The sequence below is a fragment of the Sitophilus oryzae genome, unplaced genomic scaffold, assembly GCF_002938485.1.
Source record: "Sitophilus oryzae breed Bouriz unplaced genomic scaffold, Soryzae_2.0 scaffold_637_pilon_pilon, whole genome shotgun sequence".
NCBI classification, from domain to species: Eukaryota; Metazoa; Arthropoda; class Insecta; order Coleoptera; family Curculionidae; genus Sitophilus; species Sitophilus oryzae.
The window spans coordinates 587,035-610,172 of NW_022147237.1; positions in this window are offsets into that span (position 1 = coordinate 587,035).

Genomic DNA, 23,138 nt, shown 5'->3' on the forward strand with positions numbered 1-23,138 from the left:
ATTTTTAATTTTATAACAAAAGCAATTATTGTTAATTAACTAATCACTTATTTTTGTCGTAGAAATTACTCTGGTCAATAAAAATAGAGAAAATAGTAGATAATGACACATGTAGATAATAAAAAAAATTAAAATTTTAGTAATGTTCCAGCTAAAACTTCGGTGAAAAGTCGATTTTTTACGATGTATTCCTTGGAGAGGGACGAATAAGGGAAGGAAGCACGAGAAACGATCTGGCAAAAATAAAAAAGTGGAAAATTTTAAACGTTACCAGAGTAAAAATTACTTTTCAGACAGCGAAAATATCGCTGTTTCTGCTCACGTAGCGAGCTCGACCGTCTGTATAGCAGTTCTTTATTAAAAAGTTTTTGCACATATTTTTAGCATTCGGCTATCGAATTGCATATAAGTCGTTTTTATGTTGTTTTTTTGTGTATTTTTTTTCAGTAATATTTTTTAGGTATATACAGGGTGTCCCAGAAATAAGTGCAAATATTTTAAGGGGTGGTAAATCGCGAAAAAAGAAACATATTTTTTCTTTATCGTTTTTCAAATAAGTTCAAAATAACAGAGTTATTTTACTTTGAAAATTCCCAAAAAAATTATTTTTTTGCTAAACTTTTGAGAACCACTGGATCTTTTCTGGAATTTCTTTCTTGTAAATTTAATCTAATACCTATGTTGCCATATTATTAAGAAATTATGTTTTTTAACTAAAAACTAAAAAAATTTTCAACCTTTTTTTTCGAGAAAATAAAACCTCATAGGCGTGTTTCTGGGGTTGAACTACCAGTTAAAATATTTGAACTTATTTCTGGGACACCCTGTAGATATCTTAATTATTATTTTACATAAAAAACAATTCTACATGCACTTAGATGGTGTAATTTCATTTATGAAAGTTAGTTCTAGACAGTTAAACGATATTTTTTAATATTTTATTTTTAGCCAATGTTTTTTAGAAATCTAAAAGGATTCGACAATATCCTATCCTTGGTCTATTCATTGGAGTTTTCAGCTAAGGCTACTGTAACTACTAGATACCGTTGAAAAAAATACAGGGTGAGTCTTAAATAAGTGTGAATATCTTTAGGGGTAGTATACTTTGGCCCCTGAAACACGCCAATGGAATTTCTTTCGCGATTTTTTTTTGAAAGTTTGGAATTTCTTGATTTCGTGTCTTGTCCTGGTCAGTTAAAAAATGCCCAAATCGTTTTTTAATCAAATTTCAACTTATTCAAATTGAACAAGGGTGGCTCATTAGCATATTTGGGAAAAGCATTTTTTTACGAATAATTTGGTACCACATACTTGATATTTCGAGTCAAATTTTCGTTATGAACTGCATGTTACAATTTCAAATAAATCATATGCAAAAATGTTAAAAGTTGACATATGATATGTCATTCTATTCAGAGTGTCATTTTCTATCGAATAAAGTAAAAAAATACCGAGGGTGCCATTTAAAAATCAAAAGTTGTAGTAATTTCCGGCGAAACAAAAAGTGACTAAAAACAATTCAATATGTCATTCAATCCTAATTTATGTCATATACTAACATACCAAATCTCGTTTTATATCTGAAAAAATAAAAAAGTTATAGGGGTGGGCTACTTTTGAAACGCACCCGGTATATGCAGCTATACTTAGATTACCATTTTATTATTGTTTTTAAGATATTATATTAAATATATATTTCACAGAATTCTTTGTATTTTATCTTGGTTCATAGACGTTTTTTAAATTTAATTTCCTGGTAGCTTTCAATTCTTTTCACATTTCAAAAAGCTTTTCTTGCAAAGTTATTTTAGGTCTGAGGCAAGCAGCAGTTTTCTAACAACAAAAACACGAGTGAAATCAAAATAAACGCGCCCTGCTAATATTGGAAAAAGAGGGTGAATATTATTCGAACAGTTTTTTACGTCAAAATTTGAAAATAATAAAATGCTTGTCAGTCGAACGCAGGTTTTTGGTTCGTGTTTATCGAAAAATATTTTTCCAAAAAATATATAGAGACCATGAAATTGCTTATATTTGTATTTAGGTTATCGAGGTAAATGTCAGTCTAGGAAATTAATATTTTTTTTGTATGTTCTTCTTCTTTTTCTTATTTGAGATCTGTTAGTTCTAAGGTTGCCTCTGTAGGAGTTCTTGGGAGATGGAACTCTCTTTCCATTTTTTGGAGGTCTTCCCGGCTTTCTCTTATCCATGGGTTTCAATTCAAGAGCTATGCGTGGTAGCCTGTTTTCTTCCATGCGTTTTACGTGTGCGAACCATTGGCTTTTTCTTTGCCTACCCTATCTCACTACGTCCTGTATACCACATTGTTGTCTGATGTTTCTATTTCTGTTTCTTCTAGTCTTCCCCATTATGGTTGTAGAGGTTCTTCATTTCAGCGACTTTTAACATGCTTTTGGTCTTGTTTGTTTCCTCTCGGATTTCTGATGATTTTTTTTTTATTTTTAGTTAAAAACATAACATCTTGATATTATAGTAACATAGGTAGAGTGGATTAAATTTACATGAAAAAATCCCAGAAAAAGCAGCGGTTCTCAAAATTTAAGCAAAAAATCTTTTTTTTAACTTTCAAACGAAAATAAGTCGTTTATTTTGGACTTATTTGAAAAATACTAAAGAGAAGATATGTTTCTTTTATCGAGATCTACCAGTCCTGAAATAATTTTTACTTATTTAAGAGTCAACTTATATACAGTACGTCTGTCCGTTCTGTAGCTACGGGGTATCCGTGAGAGGGGAAACGATATTCTCTCGATGTTTTTCGTAAAAAATTAGACGACGCGTTCAATCAATAAAAATTCCATCAAAAAAATCAATCACATGTTATGTATACCTGTCCCCACTAATAACAAGCACAGGTTTGAGTTGTTTGAAAATACTATGCAGGATTTATGAAACTTATAATAAAAGTTAGAGGTTGAGAATGAAATACAACAATTTTTGTGTAATTCCATAACAGGCTTTTGAGGCCGCGGTAGGGTCTCTAATATGGGATCCAATATAGGTGAAAGACATAAAGTCGAAAAAAAAAACGGCGTCAAAGAGGCTTGGAAAATGACAATCCTTGATAATTTTGGTGAGGTCAAGCCCTAGACGTAATTTTCTTGACCCGTACACTATTTTTTAATGGCGCTTATTGCCAGTGGGTTTTAAGAAGGTTGTAATTTATTTTTAAACTGAGTAAAAAGGATTTTTAAATGGTCTAGTTTAAAATTTTAGAGAAAATAAATATTTGAAAATAGATTTGTGTGTCTAAACGTTCTAATTTTTTTAACCCTTCTATAACTAGTGTCAATATTTAGTAAATGACGTCCATAAATTGACCTTGCCAAAATTATTATCGATTGTCATTCTCAACCTTCTATGATGCCATTTTTTCGATCATATAGTACAAAATACAATGTGCTAAAAAGAAGTTTTTTTATTATTATTTTTCAATTTTTTCCTCTTTGTGATACCTAACCGTTTTTAAGACACTACAAAGATATTTAATAATATTTTATTTCGAAAATAAGGCAGTGATTTAAATAATATGAAATAACCAATAATTCCAAATTACTCGTATTATATTTTTCATATTATTATATTCTATTTATTAATATTATATTTGTCGAAACATAATTAGATTGTATATATTTACGCAAATCCTCGTTAACGGGAGCAATAATATTTGATATTTGTTATTTACATGTTTAGCTAATTGATTAAAGGGAATGATATAATTACATAGAAAAATACGACTTTTTTATTTGAAATCAACAGACATAACTTGAATAACCAAAAAGAACTAGTAATATATAAAAAGTAGTAAGAAAATATTTTGCTTTTAGTCATCGATTTGATTTTTTCATTTTTTTTTCAATATATTTTTTCATGAGACTATATTGGTAAATAAATATGGTAGTAAAATGTTATATTTTCATAAAGTGTAATAGTAAATTTTAATAACAATGGAAATTGATAACGTGATAAAGATTTTCAAATAAACAAAATATTTTTCGTGTTGTTTATTTAATAATTTTCAGCTTTTAATGTTGACGAATGCGAGTGAATGAGAGAGAATGGTATTGCTTTTGTCAATTCTGGAGTTTCATATGTGCTTTGTTTTTTATTTTGTGCACTCATTTTTTTACAATTTTTAATACAAATACGTTACCAAACGTTTCAAACTTCCTTCCTAGTTTGTACCGAAAATGAGGTTTAAGAATTTGAGTGTCGTTTAAGTTTCTTGCAAAATGTAAGCGTTTTCTAACCAAAACTGCCTTTAAAGTAATTTAACATTATTTTAAAGTTTTTTTTTGTTGTTAGGTGTTTGTTATGGTGCTGCTTTAATACTGTGATTTTAGAATTTAAAATATTTGTTGAATGGCAAAATAACGACCAAGAATGACCAAAAACGACCAGAAATAAGAAATTATCAGTATGTATTTCATGCCGCCGCACCATCCCGGTTACAATTCGCGGTTAGGTACATGTTGATCGCATTAAAATAATATTGAAATCGTGGCTTTGTCATAATATTGAAAGAAGTATTTTAGTTTTTTGCTAGTGCAGTTATTGAGACTATAAAACACTCAAGTACGAAGTTTGCAAAGTTTTTTTTTGCGAAGTTTGTGTGATGTAACGCTGTTTCAGGTAGTAAAAAATAAGTGAAAAAGAATTCACACTAGGCGTCGCGTCGGCGTCGTATTGTGACAATTTAAAATGTTAATAAAATTGCCAAAAAAAAATATTAACGCGTAGAGAAGGGCGTAATTAAGGCGTTATTGGGTGCAATAACATTCAATAACTCAACTTTCCCGGATATTCAACACTTTACAGATGAGGGTTGGTACCTTTGGTGGTACACAGCAAAATAAAACACTAAATCACCACAATAGATCAAAACACGTTTACTTTTACACTGGACGCGCGTTTCGCTAACCATGTTAGCATCATCAGCAGATGATTAAAGACTGCGACAGTCAGTTTTTAATCAATGTGGTTAAAGTACTATTTTATCTACTTTTTTGATATATATATAAGGCAATTTTAACAGTTGCTATGGAAAAAAAATCCGCTTTATTATCGTCAATTTTCATTTCTTACATTTCTATTATCTATCGAATTTTTCTGTTTAGCGCTGACAGGGCGCCATTTCAGAAAGTTGCTCGCGTGGATTCGATAATTCTTCTGCGGCCGGATTTCCGCCATATAATTTCTTACATGTGTCATATTCTATTACTTCCGTTCGACGATTTTCCAGTTTTCACGCACGCTTTATTGAAAAACTTTAAATTCGATTTCTGACACGTCGAAATTCTTGTTTGGTTTCGCGCTCGGACGTGTCTTTTTAACAGATTTTTGTCGATTGCTCTCGACATCGCCGCCGCCGGCTGGATTATTCTCGTTAGTGATGTTTCAGAGAGTTTGTTAGGTAATTTGGACAGAACGTGTTTGCATATCTATAGGTAGTGAACGGTTATGGACTTTTTTACACGGTACATATTTTGTAATAGTTTTGTTTTTACAGTATGTCCCCAGATTTTCTTTATAAAAGATTTTTTTATTATTGACATTTTGAGAAAAATACATTATTCATTAAAATATTTTTTCGTTCTAAAATGGTAAACCTCCTTTTAGCTTTTTAAAATTTCCATACCATTTTAGAGTTTTTTTTAACTCTAAAACATTGTAATATAATTTCGAATTCATTCTTTGATAGATTGTAACAATAACAATCTACCGGGTGCGTCTCAAAAGTGGCTCACCCCTATAACTTTTTTGTTTTTTTTTTCAGATAAAAATCGAGATTTGGTATCTTAGTGTATGACGTAAATTAAGATTGATTGACTTATTCAATTGCTTTCGGCCACTTCATGTTTCACCGGAAATGACTACACTTTTGGTTTTTAAATATCAGTCTTGGTATTTTGCTACTTTATTCGATAGAAAGTGACACTCTGAATAGAATAACATTATCATATGTCGACTTTTGACATTTTCGAATATGGTTTATTTTAAATTGCAACATGCGGTTGATAATGACAATTTGAATCAAAATAGCAAGTGTGTGGTACCAAATTATTTGTAAGAAAATGCTTTTCCCAAATATGCTAATGATCCACCCTTGTTCTATTAAACAAATTGAGATATGATTAAGAATACGATTGGCGAATCTTTTACCCGACCAGGAGAAGACACTAAAAACATTAGATCATCAAATCTATTTTTCCAAAGCTCCTTGATGAGAAATTAGTGTCTTTAACACAGCCATGGCACTCTAGATTTAAATTTAAAATACAATTTTGTTTTAAGCGAAAATGTCAAAAGTTGACTTATGATATGTCATTCTATTTAGAGTTTACTCTTTAGAGAGTTACTTTCTATAGAATAATGTGCAGATAATATGAAAATCCTTCTGAATTTGTCAATATGATTGATGTTAATGAAATTACATAGGAATATTTAAGCGATTTGAACACAAGTTATTTGCATATTAATTACGGATTTATATCAAATTATGTAGTAAGTTAATTAATTATTAAAATATGTATTTAATATATATTTTGATATTTTACAAATTCGAATTTTGTATTTCATTTTCATGCATCCGACGATACATTGTTGGTTGAATTTAAAGACTTAGATTGGTTAGAAAACATTAGAAACGTTAGAAAACGTCAACATTTTCATGTCTCCGTTTATCGGATTGGTTGGTTATTTTGTTAGATTACAGTTGTCAATTTATTTTAACTTTGAAGTTGAACCTTTGGTGTTACAACAGCAAAGTAAAACACTAATTCACCACGATACATTAAAACAATTTATTTTTGCACTAAACGCGCGTTTCGCTAACCAGCATCATCAGCAGATGATTAAAACTAGTCTAGTACAGTTAGGTTTGTAGATGGATTAAAATCTAAGCTAAAATAGTTATTTGTGTAAGTAGTGCAAAAAGGACATATTTGTTACACGACGCATGAGTTTTGCAGCTCCAAAGTCGAGACCTGCAATCATGCTGAGTGCAAAAATTATGCTTTTTGCACATGTTGCACACATCAGTTTTTCTACGATCAATTTTTACAGTAATTCACAGAATAATATTACCACTAACAATGATACTATAAACAAATATTATTTTTTTAATAACCTTTTTTTGAGCTCATTTTAACTTTAATCTCCCAGTTTAAACAATTTACTAAGGTAATTGATGGACAAACTTCATTTCCAGTAGACATTTGAATTTTATTTTCATTCCTGCTCATGGAGGTCTCGGGTTCTGGTTCTTCACTTAACCCTTTTATATGGCGACTAACAAAAATATACTTGCATTAGTCACAATATGTGGATTAACAAAATCAAGGTACAATTTTTTTCTCTTTAGTTAAACTCGTTATTAATAATGTCAAGGTGTTTTTTGTACTAGTGCCAAAATTTTGATTTTTAATACGGTAGATAGTGTAAAAAATAGCTACTTTTTTCACGATCGTAGAAAAAAAGATTTTAATTATACTATGTTGATGATGCTGACATAGATAAACGCGCATCGTGTGTTAAAAAAAGTGCTTTAGTGTATTTTGGTGAATTAACGATTTATTTTGATTTTTAAGCAGTTAAAACCATTTTTTTTTAATTAAAACTTATTTCTTATTAAGATGAAACTAAGATTATATCTTCTAAAAAGTATTATGAAACTAAGATTGAATCTTTTGAATTGTATTAATAATTATAAAAAAATTTTGTTTACGGTTATTTACTATTTATGTACTTCTTCCGTTTTCAAATTTATATTAATAGATTAAATCTGTTTATACAAGCAACGCCAAAAAGAGGTTAAAAAATAATAAAATTTAATTTAATATAGCAAACAGCTCCAATCTGACGAATCCCAAATGTAGCGTAAAATTAATATTTTAGCAGGCGGCCTCGTTATTAAGCTGTCAGGTAAATATTGAAAGGCGTTAATCGCTTCATAAACCAACTGCTGCCTAATAAGAATAGCGGTTGATGAAACCGACGTTACATTTAACAAGAACCAGCGCTAATGTACTGTATAAATAATCCAGAATTTCCACTGCTTCTTTTTTGCTAACGCAAGGCCGTAACCGTTTTTAGATTAATACACTCTATCAATTTTTTTTAATAAATTTCGATTAGGATTTTTTTTTAAAGTGGAAAAATGGAATATTACCAGTACAGGATATAAACAGGTTCGTTAGTGGTAGACAATTAAAATTATTGGACTACGAATAACGAACGTTTTATTTAAATATCACATATACAGGGTAAAATTATGAAAAGTAGCAATCTGTAACACTTCTTAGACACAAATTAGTATGGTATATAAGGATGATCTCAAATATATATTAAGGAATTTATATTTGGTTTGGTTTGTAGGAATAGGTTTTCTCAATGTGTATTTGAGACTTTTATAAGAACATTTTTGTCTAAAAAAGTAAAAAATGACTTACACGGTTGGGGAAATATAAAAATATTGCTTACTTCGAATCAACGATATCTCAAAAGCTAATCGTACGATTTTAGATTAGCACTATCACTGTAAAGAGAAATCTGTGAACTTTTCAAACGATGTGCCTCATAAGGTATGTTCTTATTAAAAAAGCTGGGGCTACTAAAGGACTTAAGATTAGACAGAGATAAAAATATATCATTTTGTTTTTTCTTCCAATTATAAGATTTCCGTATGTAAGAAGAGTACAATTTATTTTGTATGTACTGAACAAAGAGAGAACAGTAAACACGTTGCCAAACGTATGAAATAAACCGAGACACATTCCTAAGAGATGTGATAGGGGATATAGCAAATTTGTCGCGGTCGACCGGCCGACCCACTCAATACCTCTGTCAGTACTTAAAATTCTAGGGATAGGTGTACATCACGCGTTCAGCTTCACGATTTAATTACGTCTCGTGATACTTTATTTAATTTTTTTTATTAACCAGTCGTAAATTTCCCTATAGCTTGTAAATTTTTAAGCGCAAGTTAGAGACACTTAATTTTGGTAAAAACAAGTGGAATTGAGTTGGTGTTCGACAGTGGTCGCGTTATTAGAACTCTAAATACAAAAATCGATATCTCGAAATCCATTAGAAATAATAATTGATTCTGTTTTTTTTTCAAAAAATTTCTTAATATTTCTGCTATACTTCTTCGCAGACAGTATGTAAAAACCTTTATAAATAAAAAAGTTACACGATTGCTAAAAATTGCTATGCATTAAAAGTAAATGAATGGGTTTTTTAAAATTTTTCAACGGAAAAAACAAGCCTATCGAATTTTTCCTATTTAAACATCTTGTACAAGATCCGAATTTCAAAATAAAAAAGTAATATATAAAGTGGCTCTTAAGTTGTCGCGTGTTATGTGTTAAAAAGTTGAGTTTATAGAAACACATGTAATGATTTTATCTACTTATATTTTCGAAAAAAAGTATTTTAAAAATAAGCGGTTTGCAATCGTCATTTTACTTTATTTGATAGGAAAATTCGTACCGGAGAACGTACCGGTTGTGGCAACGCCGCAACAGCACATCGTAGCATTTCTCTCGCACCGACTTAATAAGATCGCGATGCGATTTACTTCCACACATGTAAATACCGACCCAAAAGTAACAGTTGCTAGAACGGTATATGATAGCGGATGCTATTTTGATCTTCCTGGTATATCTCGTACAAGATATATTCAAAATTTTTATTTTTCTAAATTTCATCCTGTATGTTTTATTTAGGTGCAAGCATACCGGTTAAATCTATTTCAATTATTCATTCTATTTTATATCTCTATTTTAACATGGTTTTTAGCCTATATAAAGTTTCAGTAATTAATTTAAAATAAAGTCAAAACTAAAATGTTTCATTTTATAAAAAATGTATAAAAATTCATTACTCAAGATTTAGTTAAAACGCACAAAAATAAACATAACTTATTATTATATGATCCACCATTACTTATAATGTTATTACTTACCTGTTTCGATGTCTCAGTAAAGTTATTCTATAAAAAAACTAACTAAAAAAATTGAGTTTTGAATACTAAGCTCTTGATCAGAGCATGAAAAATATCACAATTTTTGTAGTTCAAATAAAGCTAACGTGGTGCTTTGGTATTGAAAAACCATAAATATTGATATTTCAAAAGAGTTTGATATTTTTTTTTCAATTAAATTTATATTTTATACAAACTTTCTTTGGACATTCTGCAATTATTTTAATATTTTTAATTTATTTCGTAATATAAAAATACTACGCAATGTTAAGATCTGGAAGCTATTATATACCGTTTGTGTTTTGCTGCTTTTTTAAAAATATATTAAATTAAATTTTATCAAATTTGGCACGCGAAGCTTTGTGATGTTTTAAAATTAAAACTAATTCCTTTTATTTTATGCTAGATGTTGTCTTAATAAGATTCTTTCTCTATATTTAGTAAGGATAACTTTTTATATTTCTTTTAGATACTGATTAATCTGAGTTTTAAATAATAGTTTGAAATAAACGAAGTACTGATAAGGTTTACCCTCCCGTATTTTCAATAATATAAAAAAAAAACAAATTCCTGTTTATAAATACTTTGAAACAAATCATCAAATGATCTATTTTCCCTTGCGCTTTTCGCAGGAGAGGCATTAAATTTGTTACAATATATTGCTGAGTTTTCCTCAAAATTAATTACCTTTCGGATATAAAAGTTTATTAGAGGTCGCAAGATTTGATTGGACGTTTGATGGAAAAAGAGGCGATATCAGCTCTTTCCCGGAGCGGTATCGAGGGATACTCCTGAAATTCAATCCCCGCGTCATAAAATATCTATCAAAAGTTTATATCGAGCTAGGAAATGACCTATTCCCACGGGCGACGATTCTTAAGCTCCCAACTTCTAAGTGCTCTTTTATACTAACCAAAACGGAGTGCCGATTTGGCCAGACCCTCGGGACGTTTGTATAATCCCTGGATACCCTCAAACCTCTGACGACAGCAACCGGGATAACTCAATTTCAATTGTCGATTGGCTTTTATCCAGTTTTTGCGATGTTTGACTTCTATCACCTTTTTTCGCAATCGGAAATATAGTTTGAGATGCTTTATTTAAGCGAAAATCTTCAAAAAAAAACAGAAATCGATAAATTTAATTTCTGCCAGTATAAAGTATCGATTATAAAAAATATCCCAAATAAAAGGTTTAGAAAGATAGATATTACATAATGTTTTGATGAATTGAGTATCAAACTAAATGCATTTTGTATATTTTTTTAAATTTTCAACCAAGGTGGCACTGCAAACTACATACAAAGAGTTACAATATGATGCCAGAAACGACGTGTTAAAGATATTTTATAATAATAATAGCTCCCGTATATAGCGTTTGACGCCTTGGGAGTAGCAAGGTACAGCTTGCCATACTAAAGCCGTTCGGTATACAAGAAAGGTAATGTGGCTAGCACTACGCTTCAACCGCCTATTATTACCTCAGGATTGTGAATCCCAAGTACTCATTTAAGGCTGAGTCAACCTAGGTACCCAAACTATTTTTATTTTAATAAAAATAATCGGTTGATGAAATGCCGGGTGTGGGATTCGAACCCACTACCTTGAGATTAGTAGACGAGAGCCTGTACCTCTACGCCACCGGGCACCTTTAAAAATATTTATTTATATGACTTCAAACCAAGAATTAAATTTACTTAAAATATATTTCATAAGGTCAAAGAATAATTGAAACTAAAAAAAAATTAATTTAGTTATATTATATATAAAGTTCAAATTTACGAAATAAAATTTGCAATTTACGCTTCACTCTATTCTTCATCGTAAATAATCTCCTATAAAACATATCAAAAATTAGTAAATAATACACTTCAAGATCCGGTATTAAACACAACTATGTCTGGACACAATCTTGTTGTATACGATGGTCCGCTTTTAACTAGAATTTTAATATTCAAAACTACTCTTAACTTTATAAAAGGTTTACATTCTTGTTTTCCATATTGTAGAACACTAATTCTAAATATTAAAACAATTAATCAGATGTTCCCGCTGTTAATCGACCGTGTGCCTAGAGAACCCCCTTTGCGAATTCAAACGGTCAATTGGAAAAATATCCCGTTGTGGTGAAGTGGCGGCCACCAACCGAACAATTTGCATTTCAATGGCGCGCCTTGCCTTTTGTAAGGCAGCGGGCAGAATTTTTTAGGCCGAAATTAGCTACACTTCACCCTCTACGCGCCGCCATTTTTTAGCTTTTTATTGGCGTCGGGGACTCTTTTAATTAAAGTAGAGAGACCGCGCCTGTTGGGATTGCTGTTTGATGTCTGTGCGTGACGTTTTATGTCGTACTTATATACCTTAAAATAAATTCCTAAAAAACAAATTAGACATAAACCTGACGACGAATTGAGAATTTAAATGGATTAATATAAGTTAGCCCAATATGAGTTCATTATCGAGTTTATCTGAATTAGGCAAATTAAAAATACGATCCCTAAATTTTAAAAAATGTCTGTACCTCTATGACGGATTCATCTATTCAAAAAAGTCCTATGGGTAATAAGACACTTCAAAATTCTGTGTAAATACAACATTACATTGACATTTTAACAAAACGTCAACGGTTCTTAAAGACGTAATTGTTTGAAAAAAAACTAAAATGTTTTCGAATAGTTGCATTTAACTATTTTAAATAGTTTTTCCTTGTTCTTTGTGTTTTTATAATTGTGTTATAAACTTCCCGAAACATTAAGCATTTTTTTGTCCGTTAGGCAAATTTATTTATTAGTACCACTGCTGACAAGTAGTCTACGTTGGATTAAAGCTGCAATGTTTAGAAAAAATAACTATTTTATTTGGTAGATTTTCTTACAGTGGCAAAATACCCATAGGACTTTTGTGAATAAATGACTCCGCTACAGAGGTATAGACATTTTTTTTTCAATTCAGCTATGGGCTGCATATATGTACCTATATTATTTAGAAAAGTAATATGCACTGCTCGAACAACTATGTTGTTTTTTCACCACTGAAACAGAAACTAAAACTAAAACACTATTAAAATAAAGCAATATGACGTATAACTCTCATGCATATTACTGAAATGAAGATAACATATTCTAAGCTAAATATAATATATTACAGCTGTAGTAAAATGAGTAACTAATTGTGAAAAACAAATAATAATAATAATAAATAACGCTTTATTGTACAAAAAGCCAAAATAGCTTCATCGACAAAGCATTTACAAAACAAATAAAAGCACAAAAATATACAAATAATAAAAAATATACAATACGCATTATGCAATTAAAAAAAAATTAAGTCATTAAAACTACAAATAGATCATACATGGGCATTGCAGAACACAAAAAAGGCGTACCAATAAAATTTTAAAACAGGAAAATTGTAAATGGATATAATTTTAAGAGTTATAAAATATAAAATACTAGACAGTGTGTGAGATGATCAAAATTTTAAAATTCAAAATTGTTCATGATTAAACATCAACAAAAAAGTCATTTACCGCATATAGCGCTCTCTTCAATAAGTATGATTTCAGAGCTTTGCGAAATGCGGGAAATAATGAAAGCGACTTGGTATTCAGAGGCAGATGATTGTACATTTTTTGGCATTGTACAGTATTGAGCCCTTAACTAGTTCTGAGCTCGGGGTTGGCAGATAAAGATCGTGCTCCGCATTCCTAAGTGGATAGTTGTGAGATGGCCTTTCGGGAATAGCAGATATGTGCTTGCGTATTAAGCAAACGGATTCATAAATGAATGAAGGAGGAACCAAGTTCCAACCCCAGATGCAACATTTTTCATAAACGCTTACTTTTTAACCCAACCCAACCTTACTTTTATCTCTTTTTAATACATTTGATTTTCCGTTAGGCTATCGACATCACTGTCTTACACGTTAAAATTCAGACCGCGCAGAGTCGATGGCCAGGTCGGTATAACTACCTTGAGGTTATTTAGCAGAAAAAAACTTCTATTAAACCATAATTATCCAATACAATAGAAAAAAAGGCGTCAAAGACGGCTGGGGACTCGTACTATTTATTTTATAATGACGTTTACTGCCAGTTTGCTTAAATAAGTTTTAATTTATTTTTATATTGAGTAAAAATTAATTTAAATGGTGTAGTTTAAAATACGAGAAATATATTGCTTGGAAATATATTTGTGTGTCTGGAAACATTCTATCCTTTATCAATCTCTCTAAGTAATGTTAAGTTTTTTGTCAATAAATAATTAGTAAATGACGCCTAGAAATTGACCTTGCCACAATTATTATTGATTGCCATTCCCCAGCCGTCTCTAACGCCGTTTTTTTTTATTACACGGTAAAACATCGATGGTTATAGTAGAAATGAGGAGCAGACTTTCTAGATGCATTCTGTCCATTTTTTCGAATTTTGGCAAACCAAAAAAACTGCATGCTTGTAAGAAACTTCCCGAAAAACTAGTATACTTGAAAATGGATAAAAAATTAAAAAAAAATGGTACACCTACATGTGAAAAATCTAGTTTTGATGATATCTGAAAAAAATGAAAAAAACTGTTGACTGTTCTTTAGACGTGAAATTTCTTTTTAATTTTTATTTTAATAAAAATAGTCAGCTGATGAAATGCCGGCTGTGGGATTCGAACCCACTACCTTGAGATTGGTAGACGAGAGCCTGTACCTCTACGCCACAGGGCACCTTTAAATATATTTTATCCCATTCAAATTAAATGGCGAAAATACCTTAGACTTTCTATGTGATGTATGTACATTGGCGGTAGATAAACAAAGTCTGTCCTTGTGTTCTGTGGACATACTGCTATTTGTATGTCATTACCAGACGAAGAGTTTTTTTTGTACCTACAATTTCTCTATTTTTTGAATAATACTACTTAAAATATTGAATGGAACTACGACTGGGGACGATGAAGTTGGGGACACGGACAGTGGTAGCAGAAAAATAATCTAGGCACACGGTCAATTAACAGCGGGAACATTTGATTAATTGTTGTAATATTTAGAATTAGTGTTCTACAATATGGAAAACAAGAATGTAAACCTTTTATAAAGTTAAGAGTAGTTTTGAACATTAAAATTCTAGTTAAAAGCGGATCATCGTATACAACAAGATTGTGTCCAGACATAGTTGTGTTTAATACCGGATCTTGAAGTGTATTATTTACTAATTTTTGATATGTTTTGTAGGAGATTATTTACGATGAAGAATAGAGTGAAGCGTAAATTGCAAATTTTATTTCGTAAATTTAAACTTTATATATAGTATAACTAAATTCATTTTTTTTAGTTTCAATTATTCTTTGACCTTATGAAATATATTTTAAGTAAATTTAATTCTTGGTTTGAGGTCATATAAATAAATATTTTAAACATTTAATACATTAATTATTATTTATTGATATTTTGTTTATATCATGACGTTTCGACCATAACTTGGTCTATTTCATAATGAATCTTCTACTTGTTTCATCCTGAACGTAGATTTGTACTTTTTGTTAAAACTTAATCCTAATTTTTAAAAGTCAATAACACGTGCTCACACAGATAACATATAGTATACAGGTACATCATTGAATTTAACTATTTTTAAGTAGCCCGATAGAGTGCTAGAATAGCCGTCAAGCCGTCATTGTTCTAAAAAGAACAATGTTCGACTGTAAGGTCTGCTAGTAAACATTTTCAAGCTTAAAGTATCACAGCACTATTTATTTAAACCAAAAACTCGTAATACAAAACTAAAGTATCAAAATGAATGACAATGTCAGGAAATAAATAAATAAATGCGGCAACTTGATATTTTTTACAGCAGAGCTACCACCTCAATCCCCAGCGCGAAATTTAAATTCCAGTTAGTCAGCACGGCGTCGAATATGTCCATGTTTGGCAACAATGAATTTAAAAATCGCGCACTCGATTACGTAACTATAAGTTTAATTGATATGAAATATATATAGTTTAAGAATAGTTACGTTTTCGTCGTAATTTTTTTAATTGTGGCTCTGTATATCACTTGCGACTAAATAACAAGATTTTTATAATAACAAATACTATTTAACTCATTAATTATCGTGCTACAAATCATACATACATTTAATAAACTCGACATTAATACCACTAAACATAATTAATGGTAATTAAATATTTAATTTAGGACAGTTATATTAATTACACTATTTGTAGTGGTAATTTGTAAAAGCATAAAATTATTAATATTTAATATTGGCGAATCAAAAACAAAACTTATATTTTTTAGGAAAGAATCATAAAATAAACATTTAGATTAAAAACAGAAATTAAAGGTGATATTTACTTAAATTGACTTTAAAGGAATTAATTAGTTATCCATAATTAATTATATTAGAATTTCATTATTGTCCCGGGATTATATTCTGCAAATATCCTAATGTGATAAAATAAATGTAATAGTCAATTCTTTGATTTTTATTTAATTTTAATATTCTCTAGCATACATAATTTTGCATACTTTTTGCTAATAGTGTCAATAAACAAACACCAAATACATTCACCGGCAAAAAAAAACCGGCGACTAAAGACTAGTCCCAATTTCAAAGTTGGATTTCTCGCGAACCATTCATTAGATTTTTATGATTTTTTTTAAATTGTAAATTAATTCCTTCTTAACGGATGCTACGTTAGAAATTTTTATTCCGAATTAATTTTGGGCATATACAGGGCACAACAATAAGACGAAGTTTTTTGCCCGAACTTTGTAACACCCTGTAGGATGCAGCAGCTGTAGTAGCTATTGCTAAATAAAATCACATTGTAGTCTCATATTTTGTGAGCATTTTGCTTTTTTTAATCACGACATTATCTCTGTTTGTATTGGAGATACGCTGCTTTAAAACGAACGTCTCGGGAAAATGCTTTGCAGGCAGAAAGTTTTATGTATAAATAATCAAGGCGACATAGACGAAAACGGATTTATGAGTATTTGCAATATGACAACAACGGTTGTCAAATTAAAAAATGCCATTATCTGTGACGGATGTTGGTCGTATTGTGGCTTTAATTGAGGATAGCCGAAGTCAACGTTTGTATCCGATACCCTGGGTATACCTCGAACAACAGTCCAGGATGCCTGGAACCGGCATATGGAAACGGGAAATTTCAGCAGGCGAGTGAGTTCCGGAAGACAAATGCAATTGACGACCGCTTTATTGTCCATAATACTTTAGAAAATCGTAGAATTACATCGTTTCAGAATCAACATCTGTTACAAGCCGTGCGTAGAACTCAAGTCAGTGAGAGAACAATCCAACGTAGACTAAAAGAAAACAGCTTGTATGCAAGGAGGCCAGCCACAGGACCCCAGCTGCTTCCATGACATTGTCGAGCACGTCTTCAGTTTGCGCGTTTACATGTGAACTGGGATATTGAGCAATGGAATAAAGTCCTTTTCAGGAATGAATCGTGGTTTTGCCTGCGAAGCATTTTTCCGAGACGTTTGTTTTAAAGCAGCGTATCTCCAATACAAACAGAGATAATGTCTTGATTAAAAAAACAAAATGCTCACAAAAGATGAGACTACAATGTGATTTGATTTAGCAATAGCTACTACAGCTGCTGCACTCTACAGGGTATTACAAAGTTCGGCCAAAAAACTTCGTCTTATTGTTGTGGCCTGTATATACCCAAAATAAATTCGGAATAAAAATTTCTGACGCAGCATCCGATAAGAAGGAATTAATTTATAATTTTAAAAAAATCATCAAAATCTAATGAGTGGTTCGCGAGAAATCCAACTTTGAAATTGAGATTAGTTTTTAGTGGCCGGTTTTTTTGCCGGTGTGTTTATAATAGTTGTACAACCTAGAAACACATATCTGTGTAATCCATGTCGAGCAGCTCCTCACTATTATATCAATTTATTTGCACCACATGTACATTATCAATTATTCCGTCAGTATCCGTATCGTGTCAGTCCGAATATGAGGGCGCCCTTCGATCTGAATTGATTGAGATTGAGTGAGTGACGCCTTACATCTGCTTCCATGCGGCGCTTTCCCGCCAAGCGACGCAAAGTTTGCCCGGTATCGATTGATCGGGCGAGACCAAGCTAGAAGGCTTTGATAAGGATTAATAAAAGATCGAGAGGAGGCGATAACGCTGTTGACAGATCTATTTTTACTTTATTTTGTGGCGCTCTGTGAGTTTATTTTTGGAATAATACTGAGATATTTATAAATATAAGTTAAATTATCATACAGTATGAGTCTTAAATAAATGCAAATCTTTTCAGGGTTGATAGATCTCGATAAAATATATCCCATCAAAAACATCTCTCCAAAAAATCCTATAAGGGTATTTTGCAACTGCAAGAAAATCTACAAAATAAAATAGTTATTTTATGTAAACACTTCTGGCGTTAATCCCAAACGGAAACTACTTGTCAAAAGTTAGGTTTAAAAAATATATAAATTTGCCTAACGAACAAAAAAATGCTTAACGTTTCGGAAAGTTTATCTCTTTCCGTCGTCGGAAGCAAAAAATACAAAGAATAAGGAAAAAAAACTATTTAAAATATTTAAATTCAACTACACAACATCTTAGTTTTTTTTTAAAACAGATACGTCTACAAAAACCGTTGACGTTCTGTTAAAATGACATTATATCAAGTTAAACTTCAAAATTAACAATTACTACCTGATAACAATTACTTAATAAGGTAAAACCAAAAAGCCCCAAGCTTTCTGTATAACATAGGATATATATCACACATGAAAAACATAGGATGTAAAAAAGCCTCGTAACACATTTCTTCGACTATAAAAAGTTCTCATGTAAAACCAAGTCAGTTTATTTTATTTAGTCTCTCTTTAAGCACACATTCAACAATTTTGTTATAAATTAAGATGACTAATATCAATATTAGTCATCTTTATTTCTGTAATAATTATAATGACTTATATTATTATTAAAGAATAATCTACCATCTCGATTACTAAGTAAATTTAAACAGTCTCCTTAAAAATAAAGTTTTTTTTTTATTAGAATAGAACTTCATATCATGCAATAGCCAAGTCATTATAATTATTATAGAAGTACCTTAGAATTTTGATTATCTGTCAGTGAGTCAATGTCGAAATTAAAGAAATTTGCATAAAACAAGCGATAATTCATAAACAATGAGATTTATTTACTAGATATTTTGGTAACCTAGCCAACTATAGTATGTCTTCATGTGTGCTTCATCCACATCGAAGTTACAGGGTGATCAAAAGTGCCGCTAACACCTTCGAGAAAAGGATGGTACGGCTGTGCTCGATTCGGTACAGATATTATATAAAGATTCTCGACAGATATTATTAAAAATACTTTTTCTTTACCATTTTTGAAGTCCAAAATAACCGAGATATTTTACTTTGAAAATTAAAAAAAATTGTTTAAATTTTGAGAACCACTGGATTTTTCAGGGTTTTCTTTCTCATAAATTTAATCTGCTACATGTGTTGCCATATTATGAAGATATTATGTATTTTAACTAAAAATTAAAATATTTTTTTTTTGAATTTTTTAGATTTTTCTTTCAGTGGTGAAATACCCGGGATTTTTTCATGGTGATATTATTTTATACTTTTCAAATAGATAAAAAAAACAGCAAATATAATGAAAAGAGAGTAACACAGCTTTTCATCCCAGGCGGACCGGGTCACCGGCCACTCATTCACTTACTAAATAAGCAAGGTTGAAATTTATTCGACTTTGATTGATCACTTTGCTTTACGCACAATCGACTGATTTGTCACTCTGTACAATATAAATTGAAAAACTTTAATTGAAAACTCTTTCATTTTATTATATCAAGCTTCTTTAGATAGGTACTTTATATATTCTCCTCTAAAATGTTTTAAAAGTTCCTAATATATATTTAATTTAAAGCCACCTTTGGTGTTGGATATAAAAATGGAGGAATGTGTGTTATCAAGACAAAATTGTCTCTTATCAAAAAATTGTATCTTATGCTAGCTGTTTTTTTGTAATGTTACATTATTTTTTCTGTCTTTGTTTACGAGTATATACTCTATTAGCGATAGACGGTAAGAGGTAATAGGGTGGACAACTCGAAAGATCCAAGGATATTTTCCATGAAAACTTAAAGATGATAAGCATGTAGCAGTGGGAGCTAGTGGGAGGAAGCAGCGTACAAAGAACACAACGGAGAAGAATTGTAAACTGAGTTAACAAGGACAGCCAAAAAGTAAAGAGGTAACAAAATAGTGAGATTTCTGAGTGTCCGGAGTGCTTAAGAGAGATAACATTACGTACCAATAAGGATATTCGTGTTCGATTTTTATCCTGTACCGAATTGAAATATAGCCTGTCGATAACAGCTAAATGTCTACCAGCAAAAGTTGATGTTTGTTATTTTAATTTAGAGGTAAATTGTTGCCTGTGTCAATTTTCCTTATAGTCTGTCTAAATGGTTGTTTTTTGCATTAAATAGACATTTTTCACATATTTTATTTTAATATCCTTTTTTTTTGAGAGCTAGATTGATAGCGAATACATTGTAGATTGTACGACAGGCGTGAAGTTAATCACCGCGATTTTATAGATCTATTGTATCCCTCTTTTTTGAGTTATAACTTATCACACAATACAGTCTCAGAGCTTTGACAAAAGCCAGTATCTGAGGCGGTTTTACAGAGATTAGTTTTCCGTCCCGATATCACTCGCAAGTTTATAGCACGAATGGTTGTCTTCTCTGCGCACTTAGTATTGAGGTAATTTGGTGTTTCTCCACTTTTCCAACAGAATCTGCAATTGCCTTTGTTTCTTAGCGCTTCAATCTAGTGAGGTGTTTATTGAAGAGACAGAGTCCTGCTAAAACCCTGTGACAATCCGAAGATTGTTTTTACTTAAATCAAGGAAAATCTCGATCGTAAGTCCTGATGAATTTCTTTAAGTGTCTGAGACCGTTGGAATATTCCAGTTCCAGGGATGGAGCCTTCCAGGTTCTTGAGTTCCGCCACAGTTCCGCTTTGAGTTGGTTTCCGTTTAGGAAGCAGAACGGTTCTGGTCCAGTTAGTAGAGTGTTCTTTTCTAGCTAGATCGTTTGTTATATCCCTTGGTGGGCTGGCACTCAGAATAGATGGACTTTATTTTCTTTGCTTAATTTGTTCAGCTTCTATATGCATTCTTTGATCAACTTCGAATTGATGGTTACTGAATTGATCGCTTTTAAGACTGTTTGACCATCGAATAAGACGGCAATTTCTTGTTTCTGATAGTTCCTAATAATAAGTTGTACACATCTTTCCATAACGCAGACTTATCTTTTAAGAATGCTGGGATAGCTAATTATCGATTCGAAGTATTTAGTATTCCGCCTAAATACCCTGTTCTTGTTCTTGGTTTTGGAAGCATTGGTGTACCACGTTATGGTATGCTCTTTTAACTGCTGAGCAAACGTTCCTCTCTTCCAATTATTTTTTTTGTTCAATGTTACAAAAGGGTGTTTCTCAAAGTTATACATTCTTTGTATGTTATCTACTGAATGTTGGAGGAGTGGAATTTTCCTTTTGAGGGTGTTTCAAGCTCCTATGCTGACAATTCTCCCAGTACTATTTCCCTCAATGACCATTCATTGCCGCATACCTACCAATGACATGGCGAATTCATATTTTTAATAAGATTATAAATTTATACACATAAAATATAAAAATATTGGAACAAATAATTTTCGAACTTTTGCTGATGTCGTTTTGTGCCGCAAATGATTAATGAATAAAATTTGCAACCGTAAATTCGTTAGTTGGAAGAAGAACGTCGGAAGACGGCGCGGCGGCGGTTGCATAATTCCAGCCATTTACGAAGGATCCCGTCGGTTTGCGGCGGGCCCTGAGCACACATTTGCGGAATATATTCATGTGTATCTGTTGGGCTATAACTTTCCTAGAATACATTTACATGAATCAAGGTCCTTTTAATTTCGGTTTAAATTTTAAATTAACTCTAATTTGCATTTTTTCTCCCGAAATTATAGTAGGTTTAGTTTCAGTGTGATATATAGCTGATGAGGTGAAACATAAATTTAGTAAAAAGCGGAATATTTCCTATAGGTACAAACGTTTTAACTTTTGACCTTACCTCAGTGGTTAAAGGTAATCGTTAATTTGAAGGGTGATTTTTTTTTCATATTATGAGAGAGTTGTTACTAACAGCTATTAAGTTGAATGATTTGAAGGCCATATTTGAAAAAGTGTTGTTTGAAATGTTAAAAAGTAATAAATTAAAGATTAACAAATAATTTGATTCACTTTCACAAAATTTGTATTAAAATGACCGTCTGTCCGTCTGAGGCCTCCATTCGGGTACCTCTATCCACATGCAGAGTTTGGTTCCAATCGACCCATAACTAAGAGAAATCCTGATGATTTCGTCTATTTAGAGGCATTGGTTTGAAATGCCGAGAGCGTCATCCTGTAGCCCGTCCCCAATTATGCCGAAATCGACCCACATTTTTCTTCGATATCAAATCCTTAGTCCCACCCTGATGAAGATGTTAACCAAATGTCGTATCCAACTTTGCAGGGTGAGACCGTGTCCAATGTTGCTCGCAAAGCCTACCCACCAAATTTGGTCGCGATCGGACGACATCACCTTTTGACGTTTGTTAGTCAAAAGTGTCGCAGTGACACGTGTCGGTACACAGCACACGGTGAAGGTGGCCTTAGTCGACATACCAAATTTCACTTAAATTGGAGGATTTTTTCTAAGCCGTAGGCTGTCCTTACCACTTTTCTTCTCGCCTGTTGTGTCGCGTGTCGTGTAGGGTGTCGTGTTGCGGCCTTGAATTTTTACTCTCAAACTTTTACACTATAGATATTAACTATTTTTTTTAATATCACATCCTATTTCCAAGAGATGTATTAAATTTACATGCACTTTTTTATAAAAAAATATGTGCTAGCATGCTACCTTAGTATTAGATCATTTAACTATCTTACTATTCGATCGATATATACTAGATTTTAATATTATTTACTGTTTTGTAGCATTTTATTTAAAATTCACATAATTTGTATAAATGTACAGAATTATTTTATTTAAATATTTCAAGTTTAAGTCCGCGC